The sequence below is a fragment of the Equus caballus genome, chromosome 18 (assembly GCF_041296265.1).
Source record: "Equus caballus isolate H_3958 breed thoroughbred chromosome 18, TB-T2T, whole genome shotgun sequence".
Lineage (NCBI taxonomy): Eukaryota > Metazoa > Chordata > Mammalia > Perissodactyla > Equidae > Equus > Equus caballus.
In genome coordinates this window covers 77,506,553-77,520,933 of record NC_091701.1, presented here as the reverse complement: position 1 = coordinate 77,520,933, position 14,381 = coordinate 77,506,553, and the positions used below count along the sequence as shown (strand labels likewise).

The 14,381-nt window shown below is 42.0% G+C and overlaps 1 protein-coding gene across 10 annotated transcripts in view; it reads left to right on the top strand.

The window, feature by feature from the left end:
• Window positions 1-4,235: 4,235 nt before the first annotated feature.
• ALS2 (alsin Rho guanine nucleotide exchange factor ALS2) overlaps window positions 4,236-14,381 on the top strand; it is a 72,330-nt gene continuing 62,184 nt past the window's right edge. For 2 of the 10 annotated variants that reach the window (XM_070241598.1, XM_023622393.2), the window contains exons 1-2: window positions 4,415-4,501; window positions 9,526-9,963. The gene's annotated coding sequence lies outside the window, so the exon portion shown is untranslated. Of the gene's footprint in view, window positions 4,863-9,525; window positions 9,964-13,858; window positions 14,173-14,381 lie in introns of those variants that run through there. The other 8 variants (XM_070241597.1, XM_023622394.2, XM_023622392.2 and 5 more) reach the window with 8 other exon arrangements.

Sequence of the window (14,381 nt, the reverse complement as noted above, 5' to 3'; positions counted from 1 at the left end):
TTAGAAACAATAACTAGTAATAAAATAGAACAATTATAACAATATACTGTAATAAAAGTTACTGTAGATCTTAGCAACCTCAGCTCACGCTTTTTTATCTGTCCTTAAGTTGAGAACTTTCACCTTTTCACTTACGGGAGGCACTTTATGGCTTCTCTTTGGCATATGTGAATTGCCAGCATCACTGCTCTTGCACTTTGAGGCCAAGTAAAATAAGGGTTACTTGAACACAAGCACTGTGGTAGCATGGCAGCCCATCTGATAACCGAGTCAGCTACTAAGTGACTAACAGGCAGGTCGCGTGTATAGCACAGGGTGGGTATGCTGGACAAAGGGATGATCCACACCCAGGGCAGGACAGAGCAGGTCAGCGTGAGATTTCATCAGAATGGCAGGCAATTTAAAATGAATGGTTTATTTCTGGAATTTTCCATTAAATATTTTCAGACATGGTTGACCAGGGATAATGGAAACCTCAGAAAGCAAAGTCTTGGTTAAGGGTATCTACTGCAAATCAGGAGTCCGACTCCTTTTTCTTTCTCCTCCACTGTCACTCCAGGCAAAGCCGTCTTGACTCTGCCTCAACTATTGCCAAAGGCCTTTTCCTTATCTCCCTGTTTCAACTTTTAAACTCCTTCACTCTGATCACTACAGAGCAGAAGAGTCATCCCTTTAAAATGGCCAGATTACAACACTCTCTTCTCAAGGCCCTCCAGTGTTTGCCCTCATCACTCTGATAAACCCAAAGTCCTTTCCATGGCCCAAAGGCTCTGTCCCCACTACCAGGTCATTGTCTACTTGATCTTATCATATTTCCTATCTCTTATCTTTCACTCAGCCTCACTCAGCCTCTTTCAACCTCTTCTCATTCTGCTCTTGTCACACTGGCCTCCTCGCCTGTGCAGTTACTTGTTCCCTTTGCCCGGAGTGGTGTCAGTATCCACATGTCCTTTCAGATGTCTTAGAAGAGGCTCTCCCTGCCCACCTTAGATAAGTTGCACTCTTCTCACCTATTCTTTTACCTTTATTGTTCACAACAACAACAGCAGCACTTATATAGCGCTCATGTGCCAGGTACCATTCTAAGCACTTAACATTTAATCTTCATATCATCCAAAAAGTAGGTGACTTTACTATCCCTGTTTTATGGATGAAGAAACTGAGATAGATAGAGGTTAAATAACTTATGCAAAGGTCACAAGGCTAGGAAGTGCTGGAGCTGAGATTTGAACCAGGCCATCTGGCTCCAGCATGTGCTTTTAGCTCCTCTACTATTTTGCCTTTTTACAGCCTAATCACCACCATCTTTGTTTATTATCTCTCACTCTTCCCACTTGTTTCAGTTACTGCTGAATAACCAACCATCCCAAACTTAGTGGCTTAAAGCAACAATTTATTATTTCTTGAGAATTCGGGTCAAGAATTCAGGCAGGGCTTGACTAGGCCGCTTTGCTACACTTGGCATTGGCTGATGTCACTCACTCAGCTGCATTCAGCCAGTAACCGGGTTGGCCTGGAATGTCACAGAAGGCTGCACTCACATTCTGGCACTTTAATGCTCTTCCACGTGGCCTATCTCTTCACATTGTCTCTTATCAATCTGCAGTATAACTGAAGCTTTTTCAGAGCATGGCAGCTGGCTTCTCAGATGGGGATGTGGAAGTTGCCAGTTCTTTTTGATGCCTTGATTCAGAAGTCCCAGAACTTCATTTCTGCCACATTCTTTTAGTTAAAAAAAAAAAATCAGAAAGCTAGCCCATATTCAGGGAGAGAGGAAATAAACTCCATCTCGATGTCAAGAGTGGTATTTTTTTTTTAATATTTTAATTCTTTTTTTTTTTCTTTTTTTGAGTAAGATTAGCCCTGAGTTAACTACTGCCAATCCTCCTCTTTTTGCTGAGGAAGACGGGCCCTGAGCTAACATCCACGCCCATCTTCCTCTACTTTTTATACGTGGGACGCCTACCACAGCACGGCTTTTGCCAAGTGGTGCCATGTCCACACCAGGGGTGGTCCAAACCCCAGGCCGACGAGAAGCGGAACATGCGCACTTAACCGCTGTGCCACTAGGCTGGCCCCCAAGAGCGGTATTTTTATACATGGAGGGAGCAAGTGATAGCTGCCATCTCTGGAGACTGTCTTCCACTCCACCGGAATGCAACTTCCATGAGAGCAGGGACTCTGCTTTGATCATTTTCATGTCTCTCCAGTGCCTTGAATAGTGCCTGGCACACACTAAGTGTGCAACAAACACTTAGTTAATAAATTTAAGTGACAAGTGAAAGAGTCTGAAAAGGTAAAGTAAAAGTCTGAAGAAATAGGAGGAAAACCTGGAAGGAGTGCGTCCTAGAAGTCTAGGAGGAGAAGAGGGAAAGGAAGATAAGACTGAAAACAATGCACTTTTTTCACATTTAAAAGTTTTAAAAATAAGTTGAAAAGTATACTTAAACTATATTTGTAGAATTACAAGTTCAAACAATACAATATGGCATAAAGTGAAAGGTGAGTTTCCCCTTTGTTGCCAATTCTCCTCCCCAGCGTCAGTCACTTTTTAATGTATCCTTTCAGAGCTAATATATGCATATACAAGACAAGGATATACATCTATCACCTCTCTCTTGCCTGTGAAAAGATGTACACATAACACGCAATTGGTAGAATACAATACACATGACTCAGCATGCAGCTGTTTTTTCTGTTAACAATCTAACTTCAGATCATTCCCTATCAATACATACAGATCATGCTCTTTCTTTTCAACGGTCGCATAGAATGGTTCCATTCCTAGACAGTAACATTAGATTCCATAACTAGGAGGTGACTACTGGTTTCAGTAGATCTGAAAAAGCACAGATTGCAGATTGGAATGAGCAAGAGTGGGAGTTCAGAAAGCAGAGATAGAAAAGTAGGTTGCAAAAGAAGGGAGACAGAAGAAAAAGAAATTAAAGATGGGATAGGCAGGAACAGGCTTCTATACTGAAGAGTTAGAGTGACAAGAGAGGCGAAACTTGAAAATACACAAAAGAGAAGGGATAAGTAATGAAGCAGTCTCTAAAGTGATTGATCCTGAGTTCAGCTGTCATCCTTGAGATGACAGAACCCCTCTTCCAAGGAGAAAGAGGGAGAAGGAAAGGAAGGCTGGGGCTGCAGGTAGGTTTTGTAATAGTGGCTGGTGGGAGTTAAGGAAATTCATCCCTAGTGGTCTCATTTTCCTCAGAAATGCAGAAGGCAAAGTATTTTATCTTTTATTTTTTAAAATTTTTTACCAAAGAGGATGGGTGGGTAGAGTTCAGCAAGAAGTTAGGAGAGTGTCCGGGGTGGGAACAGCAGGGGACAGGAACAGGAGAAATTCTGAGCAGCAACGTGGTAAGGACTGTTTTAGTCTTAGCAAGATTGCCTGGCTGCACGGAACTGTCGACTGAAATTGGACAGCTGTGGTTTGCAGCGGTGCTGGTTCTCAGGGTTGTGATTTCCAGCACTGGTGCAAGAGTGGACAAGGTTGGCTGAATTGTCGCAAACTAACGGTTTTGCAGGTGGGTGGAAGATCAAGGAGACAACTGAGTTGAGTGTTGGTGAACGTGATACACCATTTATGCACAGCAGCTTCCGACGCTGACTGCACATCTGTCGTCGATGGTCTGAATACGAGCTTGCAGGTCCAGCGGTGGCACACTGCCCAGCAGCAGAGTCGGCACCTACTGTGAGCCCAGAGTGGCGGCTCGGGAAAATCTTCCTGAGAGGACTTGGGGGTGCGAGCTGAGTCGGGGTGGGGCTGTGGCTGCGACAAGCAGGCTGTCGTGAAACCGTGCTGGGCAAGAAAACTGGTTTTACTCTGGATATTGGGGAGCCCTGTGGGGATTATCGGAGAGGCCAATTCATTTCCCCCTACCCCACTCGATCCTTGGGGGTGGCAACTAAGTAGCAAAAACCGTGTGGTCACGGGGGCAACCAGCGCCGCGTGGCGATGACGTCACTCGCGGGGGCGGGAGCGACCACCGTCAGGGTACAGTCCATGGAGGCAGTTTGAAGATATTTTAGCCTTTTCACTATAAAGAGTAGCAAACTTATCCTTCTGACTCTTGCAGTTTGGGGTGGCAGCAAAACGACTGACGCCCCAGACGTTCTCATCACTGTTTGTCACCACCGGAGCGCTCCGAGTAGGGGGCAGGGCCCGGCGACTCCGTGTTACGTCATCGCCCAAGTGCGTCCCGGCGCCGGCGGCTTCGCCCTGCTCTAAGGGCGGGGCAGCACTCCTGAGAGCCCAGCCCGCAGTGCTGAAGGCCGCTTGGCTAATTTTGATCCCTATCAGACGCCGTCGGCATCCCCCCCTCCCCCCCCCAACTTCGGGAGCCGTCCCCTCCCGCCGTCGCACACGCCGGCCGCCCGCAGCCCCGCCCCCGCCAGGAGGCCCCGCCCCCCGTGAATCAGCTGATCTCGCGGGCCCGCCGGGCTGCCGCGCTCGCGCCGGATGGAGACCGCGGTGCCGCCGGCGAAGCGTGAGGTGAGCGGGCGCGGGCTTGGGCCGGCCCGTGGCTTCGGAGGGCCGGTCGGCCGGGGCCTCCTGTGTGCGGGAGGCCGGGTCGGGGAGACAGGCGGAGGCGCGGGCCGCGAGCGCGCTGCGGGGACCCACGGAGGCGCCTCCGCGCCTTCCGAAGCCGGCGTCCGACCCACGGCGCCCGCCTGTCGAGGGCACCCAGCGCGGCCCTCAATCCCGGCCCCGGCTGCCCCGCTCGCCCCGGTCCGCCCTCCCGGACGGCGCCGCCGCGTGAGACCCCTTCCCGAGCCCTCCCGCCTGCCCGCGAGCTCCCCTCCGCCCCCTCGTTCGCGAGGGTTTGCTGGCCGCCCGCTCGCGGCGCCGGCAGGTGAAGCGGGGGCCCTGGCCGCCGGCCGTGGGAGGTCCCGGGCGGGTTGCCCCGGGATGCGGATCGCCGCGGGCGGGGACCGAGGGACTCGGTGCCTTGAAAGGCGGTTGCGGAAAAAGAGGATGACTTTGCTGGGAGGAATTAGTAGTTTAGCCGAGTCCTTTGGCGTGTCACGGGTCTCTCCGAGGGTGGTCAGTGCTCTGAGAAGCGAGGACAGGAAAAGGACAGGGGCTCGGGTGAGGAGATGGTCCTGATGCTGACGTCGGCGCCCCGGGTGCGGGGATGCTTCGGGGACGAGCAGCTGCAGGTTGGCGTAAATGCTGTGCTGCTGCTTAGGGCTGTGATGGGGAGGGAAGAGGAGCACCGCCCTGGCTCCAGTGGCGTATCCAAGCGCGGTATTCTCTTTCTGGTGTAGGATGGAAAAGGAAATAACTCTTGAGCACAAACGCAGATCCTTAGTCTGTTGCCTTTTTGATGTCTTGGCTGTAAATGTTCTCTAAAAGGCTTTAAGAATAAAATCGTGTAAGGTGTTTTTATTCTGAACAGGTACAAAAATTTAGCAAATCTATTGGCCCATTGTTTTCCCAGTTTATCTTGAACGTGAATGGTTTGGAGTGACCACTTGACTTTTGAGTTAATGAATACTTAAAGAGTTTAAAGCAGTGAAATATTAGCTTTCGCAGTAAATTGCAGTATCTCAATCTTAATAATATAAGGACAGTGGTTAAGATCCTAGGCTTTGCATCTGGACATACCTGGGGTCACAGCATCTTAAGTCTTTGACTTTGGGAAAGTTGCTTAACTTCTCTGCCTCTTTGGGAGTAAAAGTACCTTCCTCATAGTCGTGCATTTACATTTAATGGTTCATATATTATAATCATGTTCATATGTCGTGTTCCTGACACATGGTAAATATTCAAAACGTGTTGGTTATTTTTATTGTTAGTAATTTCTTCTTTAACTATGTCATGACCCAAACTGACTCTTTGTTTTCTGAATGATGGGAAAGAACTGAATATTTAGAAAAGAACTATAGTTCACTTTAAAATCAAGCAATATTTTACAGGTAATTTTATGATACATTGACTTATAGTTAAAGAAAAGACGATTTCAGGTTGGTCTGTAGTATCTTTGATATTCAATAAGGGCGTTTTAATGTGGAAAAGATGCTGATGGAATCTATTCCTAGTTTAAATTTATTACTTAGTCGGCAAACTGTGACTAGTATTGGCAGATTCAAGGTGCATAGTTATAGCAAGAAAAGTCCAAAGCTGTTTCACAGTGTTCACATTTGAAAAGGTAATGATGCAGAAAGTAAAGTACCAAACAGCTCAGTTTAGGGGGAAATCTGAGTGGCATTATGTAAATCTCTTATTTTTTAAAATAAATTTAAGCAATGTGAACTGGAGTCCCGTCTCCAAATTTCAACCTTTCAGGATTTAGGTTGTCATTTGAAACACTTACTTTGGGCATTTTGACTGTTAAAGAAACAAAGGGAATGTTGAGAACTTCTCTGAGACCTGATTTTAGTTTTTGTGTGATTAGGTGGGAAGAGTACAATTAATTTTCTACCTTTTCATGAAAAACATGAAATTTAATTCAGTATTGCTGGGTCCATTCTAAAGGTGCTTCCGAAGAATATGACTACTTGTAGAAATCTTCTATTATTCTGTATTAATATGAAACTTGTTAAGGTATGAATTGAAAAACCAGGAAGGAAGATAAAGACTGGTGATTTTTGAGGTGGTGTAGGAGAAAGCCCGCTTTCATGTAGTGTGAGCTTGAACCCCTCTCCCACACTCGGAGAGCTGCTGTGAGAATTTTAAAGACTGTGAAATCATTTAGCTCTTTTTATAACTTTGTGGAGTTAAACCTACCACATATTCCAACTGTATACAGATTTTTCTAGTAGAGTTTTTTTTAACAAATTTTTTTTCTTTAACTCTTCTCCATTGGTTACCAAATACTTCAGTCATCAGTAATAAGAAAGTAGTAGATTTTGCAGGATATCAGTCTTTAAGAAATTCATGGTAACCACAAATAAAATAGCAACAACCTGTGACGTGGTTGTTTTTAGTATTGCATTTATTTCCCTGTCCCCATCTCCTGTTCCTCTATAAATGTAGCAGTGCGTCCTTACATAATGTCTTCATGTTTTCCTGCATCACATAATTGGTAGAATAGCTGGATAGTTGGTAAAGGAGCTGAAGTAATTGATGCATATGGGTAGAGCAAAAATATTTAAGTCAGCAAGGTAATGAGTAGTTTATTGGGCTCTCTATAGAGTTACTCTTTTATTGTAGAGTTCTTTTTTGAAGAAAATGTACAGTTCTCTCAATTCCTGTGAGATAAAGAATGGGACCGTTTGGTAGAGTTTCACTTGGCTGCTCGTGAGTTATGCTCAGAGAGAAGATCAGCTTTAGTCTCATTAATTCCACAAATTGATCAACTCATGTTCCCCTTAATTAGCACATATTATTTAAATATTGTTTTTTTCTGAGTTGTCATACAGTTCTTCAGTTCACATGACCTCCGTATTAGGAAGGTGGTGGTTGGACCCAACAATGGCATCTGAGTGGTTAACCATCATTCCAGGGTTTTCTTTCACAAGCTAAATTTTTGTCGAGCCAAATTCTTAACTAAACTTGGGGCAATTACCCAAGCAAACATGTAACAAAAATGATTATAGCATCTCTTAAAATAGCAATAAGGTAGAACAGTCCAGCTGTACTTTAGTAGGGAAATGGATAAACTATGGTTTATTCATTCAATGGAATACTATTCTGTAGTTAAAATGAATGAACTAGATCTGTGCTTATCAACATGGATGCATCTCAAATACATGATATTGAGTGAGAAAACCAAGTTGCCAAACTATATATATAGTATGATGCATTTATGTAGAGTTTTAAAACAATATAGCGTGCATTGTTTATTGATACATATGTATGTAGTGAATATGTAAAAGTATAAGAACATACTTGGAAATGAGACACATTAAATTTAGGAATATTGGTTAACTGGAGAAGAAAGGTTTGAGTGGAGCTCCTTCAGAACTATGTATAACGTTTCCTTTTATTTTAAAGAAAGCTGAAGCAAATGTAGAAATATGTTAATATCTGCTAAAACTGAGTGATGGGTACATGGGTTTATTCTTTCTTTCTTACAGATTTATGTATGATTAAGATCATTTGTGAAACTAGCACTTTAAAATTTTTATTTAATTTATTACCCAGAAAAAATAAATATATATATGTTTTAATAATCAGGGCTCTCTCCCAGTATGTGTTATTTATTTTACTTTCTAGTCTCAATGTAGTCCACTCTGGAAAAATAATTCTTTCCTCACTGCAATAGTAAAACAATGTACCAGTGCAGCTCGACTATGTAAAGCTTTTCTAAGGAGAGGAGACAGACCAATTATTTAGTTAATTTTACTTTGCTCTTTGACTTGTGCTCCTGGGGAAATGCTTTTCTTAGGATATGAAGAATGGTCTTTCTTAAAAGGCTTCAGGGGAATTTAAATTCTAGAGAATTTTGGGAAATGCAGGCATATACTGATCATAAATTCTCGAAGTATAGGGGAGCAGATAATATAAAGCCCTAAAAGGAATTTGGACGGAGGGACTCAGATACAAAATTACTACAGATATTGTGTGGTCATTAACACTTACTTTTTAAAGTTTGAGTTGGTTACATTTTATTACAATATGGTAAACCTGAGATTATACTGTGAATGCAGGTGTCCTGGTTATTGCTCAAAGAAAATAATTCTCTCTTTACAGGTATTAAGAAGTAAACATGATGACAATGTGTTCAATGGTTGAGTAGTGAATAGCAAATTTAATAGATGATCCTTAATATAACCTCAGTATTTAAACTTGAGTTAAACAATATTTTCATTCCTAATCAAGAATACCTGTTATTAGTGCTTTCAAAATAAGTAAAACTTATATCTCCAGAGCTGTATTTTTTGGCATGTATGCTCCCCGTTCAGTTATGTGGCCCCTTGATGACCTTAAGCACTAGATGTTATCGCTTGATAAAATAAACCAACATATTTTGAACTATATTTCTGTAATATTGCCTTTTTGCAAAAAAGTAGTGGCCATTTTAATAAAAGAATAGTAGCAAAATATTAAAGGAATTTTGCATCAGAAACTGTACTCTGTCATGTAATAACAGGCACAAATTGTTGCAGTACCTGGGAATTTGAAATTTAATTGCTAGTATTATAATATCCATCAAAATGTTTCATGAGAATTTTAGTAATCCAGAAAAATACATTTTTAAAATATGTACAGAAAGGAGCTCAATGGGCATTGCTGGGCATTTATTTTACCATGTTTAACCCCCACCATGGGTACTATTCATTGTAGAGGATTCTCAGAATCAGAAGAGTGCAGTTTTCATACTTTTCAGGGTTAAATTAGCAGGCCATAAAAAACAGACTATGAAGCCTTAGCGTCCCTGATTGCACCAAAAACTGTCTCCATGTACTAAGGGAAAGGGACTGTTCTTTCCTGGGTCGTCTAACATTTATGAAGTGACATGAAGTAAAAGCATCTTCATTGTTAGGAAATACCATTAGCAAATTATGTATGAGAGTTTCTGTTGTAAGAAGACATTTTCCTTTTGTGTCTGATACTGACTTTTATTACAGGCCTTAGGAATCTTCTACATCATTTGGAAGTCCACGGATTGGAACTTAAGACCAAAGGCTGTCTTCCGCTGAGTATTCGCTTAACTTACGCCTTGCTGGTGTAAGTTAGCTTTTTGGGTACAAGATGTCCCAATGAATAAGTCATGGTGTCTGACCTCCAGGAGTTTATAATATATTTTGAATCAATGACTTAATGAGTGCATTATCCCATTAGTAACAACGTTGTAAATAATACGTACTTTCTAGGCTAGCCTACTGATTTTATTCAGTGCATTAATTTACTGAATTCCTGAACTCTGGGTCAGTATTTAAGGGGCTAGTCAGCTCCCATAGTGCTGTCAGCCATTGCCTCTGGTGCCGCAATTAAGGCTGAGAGGGTTGGGATTTGAAGTGGCCTCAACCTTTGATGGTGGCTGGTTTGTCAAGGCTTCATGCAAGGTGAGTGTCCCTTCGCCTTTGTCAGTGGTTGCTAAAGGCTTTGGTGGCAGGATATCCAGGAAGTAGCAGATGTTGGTGTATAAATTACTTTTAAGTCAAGTGTTTGAGTCGAAAGTTGCCTTAAATCCGTTTGTAAACATGTTGCCTGAGCCTCTAAAAAGCAAATATTTATTAAACATTTACCATGTGTAAAATACCATAGTGTCTTAAATTATTGTTTACTGCATTCACAGTGTAAACTCTGGTTTACTACATTGTAATAAAATGCAGCCAACTCAAACTTTGAAAAGAAAGTATGAACGCACAAAATCTGTAGTAATTTTATATTGGATTCACTCTATGTCTAAATCATTTCAGGGCACTATGATACAGGTTTACTCCTTTATTTTTTTTATTGTCTCCCCATTTTAATGTCTTTTCATTCTAATCACTAATTATCATTACCCTTGTAACTACAATTATTGCTGTTATTTTAATCTACACCTATTTTAAGCCAGTAAGTCAGACAGCAGAATGAGACTAGAAGGCCCCAGCCTTGCTGGTGTAAGTTAGCTTTTTGATGCCTTGAGGGTACTGTCTACTTTACAGAGAGACATCATTCTAGTCAGAAAGATAGCATGCGGGTATGTAAACTCCTTCGGGACAGGAAGTCGTTTATTTATGTAGGCCTAGTCTGTCTACAGATATTTATCGAGTACCTGTTATATGTCAGGACTATGTTAAGCAGTTGAGATATAATAGAGAATAAGATATTTTGGGCTTTCATGGAAGTTTTAGATTAGCATACCTAGAACATGGTAGATGAAAAACATACGTGTGTTTTAGTTGTTGACTTTTGAGTTAGTATACTTATGACTTGCAAATTTACCTTTCAGTAAATTATTAAGGCAAAAGAACTTTATCCAGAGAATACAGTTTACTAGAGGTGAATATATAGAATCTTACATGGTTTAATTTTCTCTTTGCATTTGGGATAATAGTCCACTAACACATTTCTATTCCACATTTAAAAATTTTTATTTATATTCTGCCTTGTTCCTAAAAGGACTTAAGGCAGTTTACAAAAATGTACGAATGTGTCAAGATAAAGAAACAGAATGAACGGAGCCAGGACTGAGATTAGAATACATAGCACGCATACCACCGTGAAGTCCTAGCCACTTACATGTGCCATCACATGGTATTCTTATCCTCCCACCACAGAGTCTGTAATCCTGCCTATATCTGTACCTGTTGTTTCCTTTTTTAAAAAAATATAGACCCTTTCTGTTAGTGGAAGATCAGTCTCACCACACATGTTCTGGATGCCATCCTCTCACTTTGTCCAGGACTTTGGTTTCTGCCCTCTATCTTTATACCCCGTGCATCTGGGATCAGAGCTGTTGTCATACAAATATGTTCAACTGTGACTCGTCTCCCTGATCCCCCCCGCCCCTCCCAAAACACACCCTTGGTATTCACATTCCTCTCCAGCTACTGCACCATTTCTCTGTTTGTCATTTCAACAACATTTTTCAAAAGAATCATTGACACGAACTTTATTTTCATGTCCTCATCTCCCATTCATAGTCAGCCCACTCCAGTCTGGTTTTCAGTCCTCTACCACACCACTGAAACTGCGGCCATGCACAGCAGTGACATGCACAGCAGTGACATCTGTGTTGGCATAGCCAGTGGGCACTTTCTAGTTCTCATCCTGTGAGAGCCCAGCTGCACTGACCTAATTGGCCAGTCCCTCTTCCTGAAACACTTTCTGCTTTGCTTTTCTTTGCCCACACTAGACATGTGTTTCTCCTCCCTCTCACTGCACTTGTCTTTACTTGTTCCTCAGCCTGTCCAATCTCTAGATGCAGGAGCTCCTCACAGCTTGATCCTGGCCCTTTCCTTTCTCTTAATACACATTCCAATGATGTTTTCTATTGCTTTGATTTTGGATATTATGCATATGCCTTCCCAAGTTTATATCAATAGCTGAGACCTTTCTTCTGAACTCCGTACTCATATATTCGGCTGCTCACTTGATATGTACTCTTGGATTTCTCACAGGCATCTTGAACTTACCATAAAAAAGTCTTATCTTACCAGAATCATATCTTCCACTTCAGAATTCTCTGTCTTTCACTCTTCCCCGTTTCAGTAAATGGTACCGCTAGGACACAATTGTTCAAGGCAGATGTGGAGGCCATTTTTGATATCTCCTTCTCCTTTATACCCCACCTGTGTCTAATATATCACCAAGTCCTAGTTGTTCTGGGACAAAGCACCTCTTATGCATTTACCTACTTTCCCCTGCACTAAATTGGAGGCTTTGTATGAAGTTAAAAGAGCCCAGGCCTCCTTCCTCTACTGAGAAGATGAGCCAGGTGAGTATTTGCAGGCAAGATATTCCTTGCGGAATTACTTTGGGTACAATATGAGTATGTTTACCAAAAAACCGACTTAAAGCTTTTGAAGCAAATGTAAATCATCACCATTTAAAGAAATTATTAAGGCACCTGTAGACTGTCTTGTAAGCAATGTAACTTCCTAGACTACTCTCCCAAAGTCCATGTTAAAAGTACATAAAGAAGCTGAAAGAAATAAAAAGGAAAGAAAGAAAATAGTTAGAAGTTGGGGACCCCTACCAAAAATGGTAGTTGTTGTTTTAGAATATAGGTTCCTAGTCCCTTGAAACCCTTGAGGCAAGATATGTCTTGGAATTCACTTTGTTTTTTTTTTTTGAGGAAGATTATCCCTGAGTTAACATCGGCTGCCAATCCTCCTCTTTTTGCTGAGGAAGACTGGCCCTGAGCTAACATCCATGCCCGTCTTCCTCCACTTTATATGTGGGATACCTACCACAGCATGGCTTGCCAAGCGATGCCATGTCCGCACCCGGGATCCGAACTGGCGAACTCCGGGCTTCCGAAGCGGAACGTGCGCACTTAACCGCTGCACCACCAGGCTGACCCCTGGAATTCAGAATTTTTTGATCTTTAGAAGAAGGTGCATAAACCGTATATTGTGTAACACTTCTCTTGCAACCTTTGGTACCGCCTCATAATCATATTACTATTTCTGAAGCAAAATATATAAATATTCACACAAAAGGGGTAAAAACTAAATAACCTCACACTAGTTCATGTCAGGTTTTGCTGTCAGATGAGTTCAGGTCAAATTAGATTTTGCCACCAAAAGAGTTATGAAAAAACTTTTAGTTTCAGAGTTTTTTGGACATTGGATTTCTGGTTAAGGTATTGTGGACCTGTCTCTGGTTCATAGCTTTTCTTTCTAGTAATAATTAGGACGTCTAGACCAGATTTTGTTAGGCTATGCCCGGGTCTTGGTGTTAAAACCGTATCTCCTGCCTGTACAAGACAGCGTCATTCTTTTTCTTCTTTTTCCTTTTTTTTTTTTTTTTTTGAGGAAGATTAGCTCTGAGCTAACTGCTGCCAATCCTTCTCTTTTTGCTGAGGAAGACTTGGCCCTGAGCTAATATCTGTGCCCATCTTCCTCTACCTTATATGTGGAACGCCTACCACAGCATGGCTTTGCCAAGCGGTGCCATGTCTGTACCCGGGATCCGAACTGGTGAACCCCGGGCTGGCGAAGCGGAATGTGCACACTTTGCTGTGCCACCAGGCTGGCCCCCAGGATAGCTTATTTCTCTGTTAAATGTAGCAGGAAGGTGTGTATCCAATGGGATCTAAAAGTGGAGTCAATTCATTAAGAAGCAAGGTTTGCCTTTTGTTTTAAAGGGCCATCTGAGAGTTTACTTACTTTACGTTTTAATGTAAAGGAGATAATAACTTGGAAGATAAAGTGGTATACTTTAAAATGAACCTAGGTTTGTTCTGTGGCTCATAGAATTTAATAGCTGGAGAGGATGCTTGAGTATGTTTTGCTCATTTTACAGATGTTGATTTCTGGAAAGGCCATGCAAGGCAAAGGAGGACCCCACGTTTTCTGACTCTATACAGAATCACACAGCTGCTTTTTCACAGCTAGTTAATATACTAAAGGCCTACTAAGAAACGTTATTATAATAGAAGAAAAGAAGCAGAGTACAGGGATCCTGTGCTCCAAAGGAATGTAGAGTAAGGACCTTAAAGCTCGCCTGGAGAGAACTATCCCCAGAGGAAGCCCCATGATTAGGTGATTTTGTAACAGTTAAAAATGTAAAGCAATCAAAGAACAGAAGGAAGTTTAAGTGCTATTTGAATGGTTGAGGTAAGTCTTACAGATTTCCTGTAGAGGGGATCATAAAATTATGAGAAATACAAAAATTTTTGGTTTACTTTTTGCATGGATTCATAATTGAGAAAGAATGTTAGATTAAATGGAGTTGGTAAATGCCACCTATAATTAAGGATGTGAGGTAAAACTATAACATAAACTTCCCAGGTTAAGCTGCAATAGTCCTTTTCAGTTATGTTTCC